This window comes from Scyliorhinus torazame, chromosome 9 (genome assembly GCF_047496885.1).
Source record: "Scyliorhinus torazame isolate Kashiwa2021f chromosome 9, sScyTor2.1, whole genome shotgun sequence".
Lineage (NCBI taxonomy): Eukaryota > Metazoa > Chordata > Chondrichthyes > Carcharhiniformes > Scyliorhinidae > Scyliorhinus > Scyliorhinus torazame.
The window spans coordinates 71,726,694-71,741,797 of NC_092715.1; positions in this window are offsets into that span (position 1 = coordinate 71,726,694).

Consider the following 15,104-nt stretch of genomic DNA (forward strand, 5'->3'; position numbering starts at 1 on the left):
TTTAGCAGTGTTGATCTTTACAATTGTGTACTGTCTTTATGTCAACAATGTGAGAGGTAACTAAGCCACTGAAATCAATGACAGGATGTTTCAAAGTTTTCAAATTTACAAGTTCAAGTCAGTTATTGTGTTTTAGTGATCTGACATTAACATGAACAGGCCAATCTCAGTACAAAGTTACCTGGGCGGCACGGTAGCACAGGGGTAGCACTGTTGCTTCACAGCACCAGGGATCCGGGTTGGATTCCTGGCTTAGGTCACTGTCTGTGTGGAGTTTGCGCTTTCTCCCCGTGTCTGCGTGGGTTTCCTCTGGGTACTCCGGTTTTCATAGATCATAGAATTTACAGTGCAGAAGGAGGCCATTCAGCCCATCGAGTCTGCACCGGCTCTTGGAAAGAGCACCCTACCCAAGGTCAATACGTCCACTCTATCCCCATAACCCAGTAACCCCAACGAACACTAAGGGCAATTTTGGACACTAAGGGCAATTTATCATGGCCAATCCACCTATCCCGCACATCTCTGGACTGTGGGAGGAAACCGGAGCATCCGGGGGAAACCCATGCACACACGGGGAGATCGTGCAGACTCCGCACAGACAGTGACCCAAGCCGGAATCGAACCTGGGACCCTGGAGCTGTGAAGCAATTGTGCTATCCACAATGCTACCATGCTGCCCGCATTTCCTCTCACAAGTCCCAAAAGATGTGCTTGTTAGCAGTATTGGACATTTTGAACTCTCCCTCAGTGTACCCGAACAGGCTCTGGAGTGTGGCGACTCGGGGATTTTCACAGTAACTTCATTGTAATGTTAATGTAAGCCTGCTTGTGACATTAATAAAGGTCATTATTATTCATCAGAATATTATTGATTATAGTGGATAAGCATAAAATGCTTTTGAAAGTTTTCTTGATAATGTAGGAACTCTGAGGAGAATACAAAAAAAGCAATAAACATAAATCATTGTTGCTAACTTGCTGTTGTCTCTTAATTTGGTTCTGTTTAATTACGTTTGCTCAAGGGTCGCCAGGTATCTTTCGATACCGCCACAAGGTTCAAAACCGAATACTGATCAAAGACTTGACACACCAGTTAGTAAGTTCAAAAGCAATGCTCATTTATTTACACACAGTCAAATCTACTCATGCATAAAACTCTACAACCTAAACTATCACTATTACTAAAAGCCTATACTTAGCTTCGGGTGCCCACTCAGTCAGAGGAACAATGGCCGTTGCTCGGTTCTGAGGCTGCTGGGTTGAGCTGTTTACAGGATAGCAACTAGGAGCATCTATCTCATAGCGTGCATTGACTTGGAAGTTACTTGGTCTGGAGCAGCTTTGGCGGGTCTCTCCTCGCTGAGAGCCAAGGCCAAGAGAGAGATTTTCTCTTGGGGAGTCCTTTTTTTTTTAACCCCAAAAGGGTATTGCACGCTTTTGGGTGGGCCTTGAACTTGGCCCCAATTAATTGGGCCGTTTCCTAATCGTCCGTATCAATTTTCCTCCAATAGAGGGGTGGGTTCCCTGGTTGCTGGGCATGTCCTAGGTGGCCGTTGGTCTGCTTTGTTTTAGTCTCCTCTGGCGCTGGGATATCTGTCTTAGCATTGTTTACCTAAATGCTGCCTTTTGTTCCCGGGGATGGCTCATTAGTATGTAGATGGTTCTGCAGTACCGGTCCTGTCTGAGAGCTACAGCTCTAATCATCAGACAGACCTTGCACCTGCTTGCTTTTTCGGTATTGTGCAATTTTCCCTGCATTCTTTGTAAGTGTCCATTTTGTAATCGGGATGTGGCCATCCCAGATGGCTACACACCCTCCTTGTGATCCTCAACGCGAAGCATGAAGGATCACATTACTGCGTCGTCTTCGTCCTCTGACCAAACGGGGCACCCATAATCAGGCTCTACTCTGCCCTATCCTATGAAACACAATTTTACCTATATCATTTTAAATACATAGATTATTATAAAACTCTACGGGGCACTATGACATTAATGCATGCATTACAGAAAAATAAAAAACTGGAATCGCTAACTACCCTCAATAAACTATCCTCACTCAAACAATTCCAAAAATCTACAACATCTTAAACTGTACAAAATAGCAGCACACAAATTTCTCTGGCCTGGCAGTCAGACACAGAGGTTAACATTTCTTTATTTAACCGAATACATAAAGAAAAACGGATGCACTTTAATTCATGTCAAGGGGTTCGGGGGTTTGGTGAAATCCGAAAATAGGGGACCTAATCCTGTGTACCGGGGTGTGAGAGCAGTAGGCTCTCTTTCGCCATTTCCTGACTCTAAGTGTCTGCACAACACTGCAAAGTATCGGCAGTACTAAGAGGGCTTCTATTACATATAATAGTGAGTACCAGGTGATAAACTTATCACACCAGGTCAGGGTACTCTTAGCTGTCGCGGGGCTAGCTATCTCGGGGTTCTGTGTATTGCAGGGGTGGAAATCATTCACGGCTTGTTTGGTAGGGGTCAGGGGGGTAGCGTCCGAGCACAACTGAAGGAATCCCGCTGAGATCGAGGTGAACAAGATGGAGGTCGTCTTCATCTTTTCGTCTTTCTGTCTTCTTCTTTGTCTTCCTTTGGGGTTCCTGAGGTTCCGGAGTTCTGTGAACACAAGCATGATATCTGTTATTATCTTGCTTAAGATCTCGTATGTCTGTCTGTCTGTCCTTTGTTGCCAATTTCCCTTTATAATTGGTCACCATCTGTGATTCCCTCATTTTGTTTTTTAAACCAAATATTTGGGACAAGACATCCGAGAAAAATACTGAAATAGTGCGGGCTGTCTCGCAGCCTGTGCGATCTACCATCCCAGTGTTTGAGGATGTAAATTGCATACGGAAGCAACCTAAGGGTTGCCAAAACCAGACAAAAGAATTTCGAACTGGAAGTGCCAAAATGGGGTGTGTATGGGCCACGGTAAGAAATGGGTGGAATCCCCGGGTAGGACGGTGATCAATGCTGTTTGTGCTCTACCCGAGTGTAGCTGACCAGAGGGGGGGTTCTCAGGCAGGGCGGGACCAGTGCCATTTCTCCACTGCCTGAGCAACTGGCAAGAACGGGTAAGAATGTGGTTGTCGTGGGAGGCTGCCTCTCGTGATCGAATCGGGAGAGTAGCTATGAGTAGTGTCTGTCGACAAACTAGTTCCTCTGAACGGTTGTCTGGGGACAAACCTGTTCCTCTAACAGGCATTGGGCATCAAAGGAGTGGTGATGTGGGGCCGTGAAAAACTTTCGAGTTTACGAACAACACTTAACATTAACACTAACGAACAAACATACAACAAACATGGTGCAGGTTCCAGCAGAAAGGACACCATATCTCTCCATTGGTTCCTTTTTCTCTCCATCATCTGGCCACCTCACTGCTCAATAGCGAACAGGGTCGCAAAGGGATTCGTTTGGTGGGAGTCAGACTCTAAGTCATCATCTTCTCCCGGCTGCCAAATTCTTGACTGTAGTAACCGTGCTAAAGCTGCTTGGGGCGAATTGGGGTCCATCTCATCATTCCGGATGAGCCTGAACGAATTGTCTCGGTGCCAGAATCGTGTGTCAAGGTTGGAGCTACTAGGTTTCAATCCGTAATCGTCGGGTGGTGGGTCTGGGTCAGGGGCTTTGATATATGTAATCTCGAAAGGGTCAGTGGAATCATGCTCGGATTCGCTGGGAGTGGGGCCTGGTACAGGGGGATAATCATAACGTGGTGTGCTGCGGCTATCGTCATCGTGATCACTATCACTGTCGCTGCTGGTTGAAGGAAGGGAGAAGCGGAGTCGTGCCTCTGGGGGTGGAGTTGAACTCGTGTCTGAGGGCGGGCTGGACTGGGTTGGGGAGGGTAGGAAAACGTCATCTGTGGGCGGGGCATGCTCGTCTGCTGCTGCGAGCAGGATGTGGTGTGTGTGGTTATTCTGCGAACCATAAGCCTTGAGCTGGTTTATGTGAAACCACGCAGACCTATCATTGGAATATGTAATCTTGTATACCGAGGGGCATGTCTTTGTCCGAAATGGAGTATGGTCCGGAGAATTTAGGGGTAAGGAATGAACTGGGGTTGTAAAGGGAAAGCATGACTTGCTGCCCTACTGCAAACTCAGTGGCGTGTACTGTTTTGTTGAAACAAGCCTTGCTCTGTTTCTTCCTGGTCCCAAGTCTCTCAGCTGCTGCGAGTTGGGCCGCTTTTATGTTCTCTAACAATTGTTGAACCGCATTTTCATGCGTGAGGGCTGTAACTGCGGGGCTGGCCAAATCCAATCCTAATAAATACTCTGTCCCTTTCATGGAGCGTCCGGTCATGAGAGTGTGGGGGTGTATCCTGTGGACGTGAATACCGTGTTCCTTATAAACATTAAAGCAAATGGGAGAACTGAATCCCAGGTGCTGTTATTCTGCTGTACCATTTTCCTGAGGGTGGCTTTTAATGTCCTATTCATCCTCTCTACAATACCACTTGACTGGGGGTGGTATGCGATATGAAACTTTTGTCGAATGCCGAAAATCGTGAGGACGTTTTTCATTACACATCCTGTGAAATGGGAGCCTTGGTCGGACTCTATACTGCGTGGGAGTCCCCATCTTGTAAAGATGTGGTGTGTTAATATTTTAGCCGTTGTCTTGGCCGTACTCGATGGAAATGCTTCCACCCATTTTGTGAAGGTGTCTATGACCATCAACACATACTTATAACCATTTCTGCAAGGGGGTAGGGGTCCTATATAATCTATCTGGAGATTTGTCCAGGGTCCATTAACAGGGCAGGTATGACTAAGTTGAGCCTTTTTTGCATCTGTCCGGATTGTTCTGGGCACAGATTAAGCAATTCTCTATGTAGTGCGTAACATTGGCTTTTTAGTCAGGCCACCAGCAGAGCGGTCTGAGGTGGGCTATGGTGGGTTCAATACCTTGCTGTCCATGATTGTCATGGAACTGACAAATGATCTGGTTCTTGTCCTGGCTGGGAACTATATAAATGCCATCCTTTAAAATCACACCATCATGTGTGGTTATTGCATTCTTGTATTCATCATACTGGGCTGGGAAGGTACCCTTTAAAACTTCCCTGAGTTTCTCATCCTCTTTCTATGCCATCACTAGATCCTGAATATTGGTCTGTGAGACCTGAACTGCGTGTACTGAGGTGCTTTTGCGGGGGACCCAAAAATAACTATGCCTGGAGGCTGCCTTCGCTAGAACGTCTGCTTTAACGTTACAAGGGGGGGGGGAAGAACGGTGATGACTGCGAACCTTAATTATTCCATATTTTCTATCCTTCGCTGTCTCTAAGATATGGCGGAGTAATGGGGCTGAGGGTAGGGGTTTACCGTCCATGGAAACAAATCCTCTTGTTTCCCACAGGGGTAGGAATTCCGTCAAACTATTGCATACATACAAGCTGTCCGAATAGATGTCTGCTGGGGTCGGGAACGAGTCGGGGTGGTCTACAATACAAGCGATTGCTGCCAGTTCTGCTGCCTGCGAGCCTAAGTGTCCTGGCAACTTTAATGCAATCTCATCTATGGCGCGTCCCTGCGCGTCCTCTACGTAAATACCGCTACCGGTGATTCTCTTTCCATTTAACACTGTGGAGGAGCCATCCACATAAATCTTCAGGGGTGCACACGTGTCTGTGGGCTGGGGTATCTGGGGTATATTACCTGTTTTCCTGGGAGGTGTTTTGGGAATAAATGGGCCTGTGTTCTGTTTAGTGGTGATGATCTCACACTCATGAGGGGTATCTGCATACTGCAAATTATCAGCAAGGAAGGTATGGGTCTTGGTTCTTTTTACTGTAATATCCCGTCACTGTAAAAGAAGGGTCCAACGGGCTGCGCGGATTTGTCTGACTGTGCCATCCTTAAGTTGGCCGTCTAACAATAGCTGTGTCGGGGTGTGTTCTGTGAGGATGGTGATGGGTTTGAGTCCTATAATGTAGGCGAAGTGTTGTACTGCCCAAAAAACTGCGAGCAGGTGCCTTTCACAGGCAGAAAATCCTTGCTCTACGGGGTCTAACACGCGTGAGGCGTATGCTACGGGGCGTAATTGGTCATGGTGTTCCTGGAGAAGCACGGCCGAAAGGGTTCAGTCGGTGCTTGCTACTTCGATAGCGTACGGGAAAGTGGATCTGGGACCTGTAGTGCGGGGGCTGTGCTGAGTGCTCTTTTTAAGCATCCACAACATCTGTATGCTGTGGAAGCCATTCCCAAGGTGCCTGCTTCTTGAGAAGTTCGGAAAGGGGCGCTGCTTTAGTGGCAAAACCGTCAATATGGTTTCGGCAGTAACCAACCAGTCCTAAAAATGACCGGAGGGCTGAGACATTGTGGGGAAGGGGCAATTTGATGATCGAGTCAATTCTCTTTTGCTCGATCTCGCGTTTACCATGTGTGATCACTGGTCCCAAGTAAATCACTTTCTCTTTCAAAACCTGGGACTTCTTGGGGTTGATTTTACAACCAAATTCTTTTAGGAGTTCTAGGAGTTCGGCGAGAAGCGAAATGTGCTCTCCCTTTGTGTCTGCCTGTAGTAATACATCATCTACGTACTGGACCAGACAATCAGGGCATTTTGCTAATCCATTTGCTAGCTGTCGGTGGTAAATGGAGGGGGAGTTGTGGAAGCCTTGTGGAAGGCACGTCCACATGTATTGATGCCCTTGGAATGTAAAGGCGAATTTGTACTGGCACGCTTTAGCCAATGGAATGGACCAAAAGCCGTTGCTAATGTCCAAAACTGAAACAAATTTTGACTGGAGTCCCTGTTTGAGCATGGTCTCGGGACTCGTGGCTATGGTGGGGGCTGCTGCTGGGGTGACTTTGTTCAGTTCCCGGTAATCAATGGTCAGTCGCCATGATCCATCCGGTTTCCTGACGGGCCAAATCGGTGCGTTGTTTGTGGAAGCTACTGACCTGAGTACGCCTTGATCCAACAAACTCTCTATTACTTTGGAGATTTCTCCCTCTGCTTCCTGGGGAAATCCGTACTGCTTCTGAGGTTTAGGGTCGGGACCTGTAATGTTCACAAAGGCAACCAATTTGCCACAGTCATGCTTGTGCTGTGCAAATGCCGCATTATGTTCATGCACGACTGCCCTAACCTGTTTGTCTGCACTAATGGCTCGAGGGTCGAACCAGAAGTCTCCTACTGAGCTAATCCTGTTTACAAACTCTCCTACTGTGAGCGTGGTGGGGGCTCGTGCTGCATTTGCCATTTTCCATACACACTTGTTAACTGGATCAAAAGAAAGGTTATGGGAGCTCATGAAATCGATCCCAAGGATATGTTCTGCTGTCGAGGGCAGATCAACTAAAAATACGGGGTGCTTAGTCGTGATGTTCCCTATTTGTATTGCTACATGGGCTGTGATGTGTCCCTGTTGTAAATGGCCTGTAAAACCGCTGAGTGTGATGGTGTCTGTTGTGGGCCACGTGTCTCGTTGAACCATCGTGGAGGAATTGAGTGCGGTGCGGGATGCTCCTGTGTCCCAAAGAAATTCTGTGGGGTGTCCCCGGACTTTGCCTGCTACAACCGGTCTACCGGACTTGTCCCAAAGGGTGTCGCAGACCCAAGTTGGCGAGCCCGAACACCGTCAGTTGGTGCCGTTCATGTCTGCATTCTCTGAACGGGCGCAAACGCTATGGATTGGCTTTGCCCTATTCCTGTTTAGGGTGCCTGTCTGTTGGTTTTTCTGCTGCTTTTCGGGCACTGGACACTCTCGTGCAAAGTGTCCTAACTGTCCACAGTTGTAAAATTCCTGGTGTTTTGGCTGTGGTGGGCTGTTCCTGCCCTCATTTACCCATGCGGGGTTCTGGTGCGCTTTAACTGGATTCATATCTGCCTGCTCTTCCTCGGGTTTTGCAAATGTGGTTTTGCCTTGTACTGATTGTTCCCAAGCGTGGGACAATCTCTTCAAAACCCATTTCTCATTGTGGCCCTCGTCTGAGGGGTCGTAACTTGCGCAAGCTCTCTGTCCTGCGTCTTTCGCGTGAGAGACTAGGATTCAAGTCCATTTGGCCATATTATCTGAGGACAAATGGGCGCGGGCTAACTCGCCGAAAACTGCTGTGAAGTGTATCCACAAGCGTCCAGCAAACGCTGTGGGGTGCTCTGTCTTCTTTTGCCTACACTGTTTAGGCCTTCTACAGGGTCTCCTCTGTTATAGCCGATCGCATCTAGTATCGCTGTGTGCATCTCTTGGAGTGTGCCTCCTCCTACATTTTGTGGGTCGGGAAGGGCTGCCATGACTGAAGGGTCGAGGCTTAAAACTGTGAGCTTCACTTGCTCCTTTTCGTCCAGGCCGTACATGGTAGCCTGCTGTTTGACTTTCGCGAAAAATTGGTGGGTGTCTGATGTGGGAAGGAACGGTGTAATTTTTCCACATGCGTCCAGTAATTGTGTCACGGTTAACAAGGTTGTATAAAGGATATCTGCTTCTCCTTCTGCTGCGGCCCTGCGGTGTGTGGTTACAGGATTTGTGGGGGTGTGTTCTGCCTGTTCGGTTGGGGTTTGGGGCGCTTTCTTTTTCTGGGGCTTTTCCTGTGTACATGTCCCATGTACATATCTATGGGCAGTCTCGTTCAATTCCTGCCAATCGGGGCCATTTTCCTGATCTAATTGTGGTCCAAATGTGCTTTGAAACCCATTCTGAACGGAAAGCAGAGATTGCAATTCTGCAATTTGCTTGCGGCACTTTGCGTGGTCTACGGAGCCCTGCCTTTGTTCCATTGTGGAAGTATGGAGTGCTCGTAGGGCTGCTTTCAAATCATTGCACTGTTTCTGCAATTTCTCAACTTGTTGCTCGGTCTCTTGTCTTACCAATACCGCACGTTGCGTGTCCTGGTAGGCCTTATCATATTGCGTTTGGAAATTACTCAAATGGGCGAGACAAGACTGGTGTGCCCTCTTGGCATCATCCACCACTCTGTCCTTGCTGCTAACGTCTCTCTCAAATCATTATTCTCTTTCTCAAACTCGCTCACATCTCTCTCACTACTTCTGTCTCTCTCCTCTATCTCTCTATGGAGCGTCCTAACGACCTCCTCTGTGCCTCGCAATTGTGCCAAACAGGACACGATTGCCATCGGCTTGCGAGCTTTCCCCAAGCTCTTCGTGTGTATCTCTGACAGGTTCTCCCACCAAGTATGTCCTATACCCCCGGGACCTGTTTCCTCATTGGCGCAGAATTCACTCCAAAGGAGCCATCCTTTCCCTTTGAGCTATTTCCTGATCTCATCTTCCCAAACGGGACACTGTCCTACTCTACTGGTCGCTGCGACCTCGAATTCCTGGGGGTTCATAAGGCGTTCCATTGCCTTCATTGCCATTTTCTCTATCTAGGTTCTTTACTGAATTTGGAACAGGGGGTGATAAAGTGGTGATGTAAACACGAGTACGGCTTACGTTAATTTCCGGCCTACAAAACTCCCGACAGTTTTACGCAACAAAATCTCTCAGGTTTACCTTATATCCCTGTTAGTACGCATGCAAATAACACACTTCCAAATCTCAGAGGCTTGATCAGTACTGTTCTTATACTTGTGGCTTTTCTATTTCCAATTGGATTTTCAATTGAAATTTCGGTTCTCTCGGAGTGGTTAGGCCACTTCTAAGTCGAGTCCTGCCAGATGTCGCCAGTAAATGTTGCTAACTTGCTGTTGTCTCTTAATTTGGTTCTGTTTAATTACATTTGCTCTACAGTCACCAGGTATCTTTCGATACCGCCACAAGGTTCAAAACCGAATACTGATCAAAGACTCGATACACCAGTTAGTAAGTTCAAAATCAATGCTCATTTATTTACACACAGTCAAATCTACTCATGCATAAAACTCTACAACCTAAACTATCACTATTACTAAAAGCCTATACTTAGCTTCGGGTGCCCACTCAGTCAGAGGAACAATGGCCGTTGCTCAGTTCTGAGGCTGCTGGGTTGAGCTGTTTACAGGATAGCAACTAGGAGCGTCTATCTCGTAGCGTGCGTTGATTTGGAACTTACTTGGTCTGGAGCAGCTTTGGCTGGTCTGGCCTCGCTGAGAGCCAAGGCCAAGAGAGAGATTCTCTCTTGAGGAGTCCTTTTTATACCCCAAAAGGGCTTTGCGCGCTTTTGGGCGGGCCTTGAACTTGGCCCCAATTAATTGGGCCATTTCCCAATCGTCCTTATCGATTTTCCTCCAATAGAAGGGTGGGTTCCTTGGTTGCTGGGCGTGTCCTAGGTGGCCGTTAGTCTGCTTTGTTTTAGTCTCCTCTGGCGCTGGGATGTCTGTCTTAGCATTGTTTACCTAAATGTTGCCTTTTGTTCCCTGGGATAGCTCATTAGTATGTAAATGGTTCTGCAGTACCGGTCCTGCCTGAGAGCTACAGCTCAAATCAATAGACAGACCTTGCACCTGCTTGCTTTTTCGGTATTGTCCAATTTTCCCTGCATTCTTTGCAAGTGTCCATTTTGTAATCGGGACGTGGTCACCCCAGATGGCTACATCATCAAGCATCAAGGAGAATGTAATTGCTGAAATGACCCTCTTTCTGACCCTCTAATTCTTGAATGACCCTCGTGTGGACTGAACTGATCTCTCTACGCATCTTCTCTACTGCTGTAGCACTATACTTCGTATGCTTCACCCGATATCCATATCTATGTATTTACATTGTGTATTTATCATATGTCTTATGTTTTTTCATGTATGTAATGATCTGCCTGGACTGTACGCAGAACAGTATTTTACACTGCACCTCGGTACACATGACAATAAGTCTAAATCTAAATTATTGTAATCTGTAACTCCTTTACACTATAGGTGAAAGTAATATCTAGTTCAAAAATGAAGCCCCACATCAGTCCTTCAGAGAACACCTCTTGCTGCTAAGCAACTGTATTTTTGCTGTATTAAAAAGTGATCGTTCTGAGTTCTCTGTGGCGTGAACTCGCTGAAATCAAAACATAACGGAGAGAAATGGTTTTGTTATAATACTATTGTGTATTCATACCGAGTGAAACATTTGCAATATAGAAGAACCAGTAAAGAAACGTTTATGTACAATGTTATACCACTTTAAACAGTAAGATCAGCGAAGTAGTCAGATACATTTCAAATATAAATGATCCTTCCTCAAATTTCTCTTGGGATAGGAATAATTATTTTCCTCAGTGCTCTGCATGTAATGCAGAAATATAGTTTCAAGTCAATCAGTGTACATCTAAAAACTCCCCAGAGATTTAATCATAATGAAGGCATTTTACTCTTAAGCTAAATTCCTTGACTATTGTCTTTACCATATCAAGATTAACACAGATACAATAACTACAATTCTCTTTTATTTGTCATTCACATTTTTAAAACAATTAAAGTGGAATTCCTTGAGTATTTGCTTTTCTTTTTGCATAACGTCCATCAGATGCTTGTATGTCAAGCCCCAAAAGGCGAAACACAATAAATTGTACATAATTTTCAATTCGTATTAAAGCATGTTTCACTTTTAAAGGAGGTTATCACTTGTGTTATTGTTCATCTTTAGGAACGGCAACCTCCTTAGAATTTGACAAGTGTTATACGTGTCAAAACAATTAGAGAAAATAAACACTTGAATAGATGGAGGTCCAAATTCCAATGCCATGTGCAACAAGTCTAAATTATGAACTGAACTATTAAAGCAATTAGAAATTGCTCATCCCCAAATTCAATTGTTTCACCATTAATGCCAATGCCCAGACCCTTAGCTAAGCTATTCCCTTCACTTGTGGATGAAACCCTCATTCATGCTTTAGTTCCGCTAGACCATCCCAGCACATTCTTAATTGGCCTCCCACATTCGATCCTCCAAAAACTTGAGGTCATCCCAAACTATGTCTAACTCACACAAAATCCCATTCCCCGATCACCCCTCTGCTTGCTTACCTACATGGGCTCCTGGCCGAGAAATATCTTTGTTTTCAAATTCCTCCATGACTTCTCCCTTGTGTATCTCTGTAATATTTTCCAGCCCCATAACTCTCCAAGATATCTGCGCTCTTCTAACTCTGGCATCTTGAGAATTCCCAATTTAAACTGCTCTATCGTTGCTGGTCACACTTTCACGTTCCTCTGCCCCAAGCTCTGGAATGCTCTCCATACACTTCTCCATCTCTCTATTGCACTTTCCTCCTTGACAACCCTCCTTAAAACCTACCTCTTTGACCGAGCTTTTGTCCACCTGACCAAATATCCTATTTGTGACTTGGTGTTCTATTTTGTTTGACAATGCTCCTATAAAGTGCCTTGGGGCATTTTACCATTTAAATGCAAGTTGTTTGTATTGGTTTCAGGTGTAGATGACCTAACCGGCAGTTCTAAAGAATCATGTATGCCAATCAGAAAAAGGTGAGCACCAGTTCTTTCTTTAATTGATTGATATTTGTTGTCACATGTACCGAAGTACAGTGGAAAGTATTTTTCTGCGGCCAAGGGAACGTGCACAGTACGTACATAGTAGACAAAAGAATAATCGACAGAGTACATTGACAAATGGTTCATCAATAAACAGTGATTGGTTACAATGAGGAACAAGGGCCAAACATGCAAAACATGAGCAAGAGCAGCATAGGGCGTCATGAATAGGGATCTTACAGGGAACAGATCAGTCCGAACGAGAGTCGGTAAGGAGTCTAGTAGCTGTGGGAAGAAGCTGTTCCTATGTCTGGATGTGTGGGTCTTCAGACTTCTGTACATTCTGCCTGATGGAAGGGTCTGGAAAAGGGCAAAGCCTGGGTGTGAGAGGTCTCTGACAATGCTGTCTGCCTTCCTGAGGCAGCAGGAAGTGTAGAGAGAATCAATGGGAGGATGGCAAGCTTATGTGATGTGTTGGGCTGGGGTCACCACACTCTGCAGTTTCTTGCGATCTTGAACCGAGCAGTTGCCATACCAAGCTGTGATGCAGCCGGATAGGATGCTCTCTATGGCACATCTGGAGAAGTTTGTGAGAGTCGATGCAGACAAGCCAAATTTCTTTAGCATCCGTAGGAAGTAGAGACGTTGTTGGGGTTTCTTGACTGTTGCATCAACGTGAGTGGACCAGGACAGACTGTTGGTGATGGTGACTCCCAGGAACTTAAAGCTATCGGCCATCTCCACTTCGGAGCCATTGATGTAGACGGGGGGTGGGGGTGGGGGGGTGGGGGGGGGGGGGGGGGGGGGTTGGGGGGGGGGGGTGGTGGGTTGGGGGGAGAGGGGGGGGGTCATGCTACGCTTTATGAAGTGAAGTGTAGCACGACACACACACCCTTTATAGATTTTTGTGGAGTCAGGTGAAGCAACAAAAAGAATCTAGCTCTCTGCACCCTTGTGATTGCCTCGCTCCCTTTTTCACATGACTTCTGGCTTGGTTGCAAGGCGGGTACACCAGATTCCGCACCCACCCCAATGAAAAGATACTCGACCTTCAAGACAGTTTGGGCTTTATGTTGAGGCAGATGAAGTGCTGCCTCTGCCTTCCCAATGTGAGCCGATGTATAATATCGATCCCAGGAAATTTGCTCCATTCCTTTGGAGTGAATGAATGACGAATAACACTTGCATTCATATAGCACCTTATCATTCTAAACACTTGTGAGTGTTTCACATCACAAGTACGAGTGTGGCTGCCACATGTAAGTGGGTCAGTCCCATTAATCCCATGAAATAGAGGAACTGCTCAGTAATGTGTAGCGATCACAATAATAATATTCTTTATTATGAAGCAAGATGGCCCTGGAGCATGGCGACTCTCTGCGAACTCTCTCACAAAGATCCTCTTCCTACATCTCCTATAACGGTACTAATCTCTTAAAACTTAACTCTAACACTATCACTAACCTTTCCCTTTTATGTTCTCTTGCAGGTTTGAAGAACCTCAGAAGCCCGTGGACTGGATCAGATGACCCAACGTGACCCGGCAGGACTCCTCCAACAATCCGACCTGGAAGTTGAAGAGGCTCAAACCGGAAGTCCAACTCCGATCTCTTGTAGGACACCGGCCCCTGGAGTGCCCGACCTGGCGCCCGACCATGAGACCCGGCCCGACTCGATCTGCAGAGGCCCACCCAACGACCCGACTTACTGGAGGATGGAAAGAAGAATCCACGTGGAGGCCCGACCAGGCCTACCCCATGGCCTGATTCCAGGAACGCCCAACCAGCCCATCAGTGCTGGAAACGGACACGGGACCCGGCCCAACCTGGCCCAAGAAGCCCCTGCCTGTGACTCAAACCTGGATTAAAGATCTCCGAAACGGCAGAAATCCTGGTGAGGACCCGAACACGCCGCAAGGTAGTTTCATCCTCGCAGAATGCTGGGACCCGACCGGATCGCAAACATGCCCCCCGCGGCAACCCAAAAATTGCAACCAGCGCCTGGGACCCTGCCAGACGCGACCCTGAAAACGAGGCCAGCGCCCCAGACCCCGTCAGACGCAACGATCTACCTTCCACAACGTCAGACGCCTCCCATCAGATCCCGGGACCATCCAGAAGCAGCCACCGACCGAGGAAGCGAGGGAAACACGCCGGTCTGCAGGTGAGACTGAAGCATTGCAGTTTCAAGACTCCTCTCCCCAGCATTCTTCTGGCAAATGTCCAAGTGAGCAAAAACAAGCTGGACGAACTTAACGCCAGACTTACCTCGCAGAGGGAAGTAAGAGACTGTTGCGTGCTCTATTTCACAGAGACATGGCTCACCCCTGCCTCACCGGACTGTGCCATACAACCTGAAGGCTTCTCAATACACTGGACAGACTGCACGGCGTCTTCAGGCAAAGCAAAGGGTGGAGGGGTTTGCCTCCTCATCAACTCCTCCTGGTGCTCGGACGTGGTGACCCTGGTGACCTACTGTTCCCCGGACCTGGAATACCTGACCGTGAAGTGCCGCCTGTACTACCCTCCACGTGAGTTCACTGTGGTGAACCACTGTAATAGGAGATGTAAGGTAGGACCTGCACTACAGGTTCGCCGGTAGCTCCTGCCGGCTGGCTCTGCCCACGGAGAACTGTATAAATATGCATGACCTCCAGTGCCCTGCCATTTTGCCAGCTGCAGCAGGAGGCCACACATCTGACTGTAATAAAGCCACAGTTGTACCCAACTT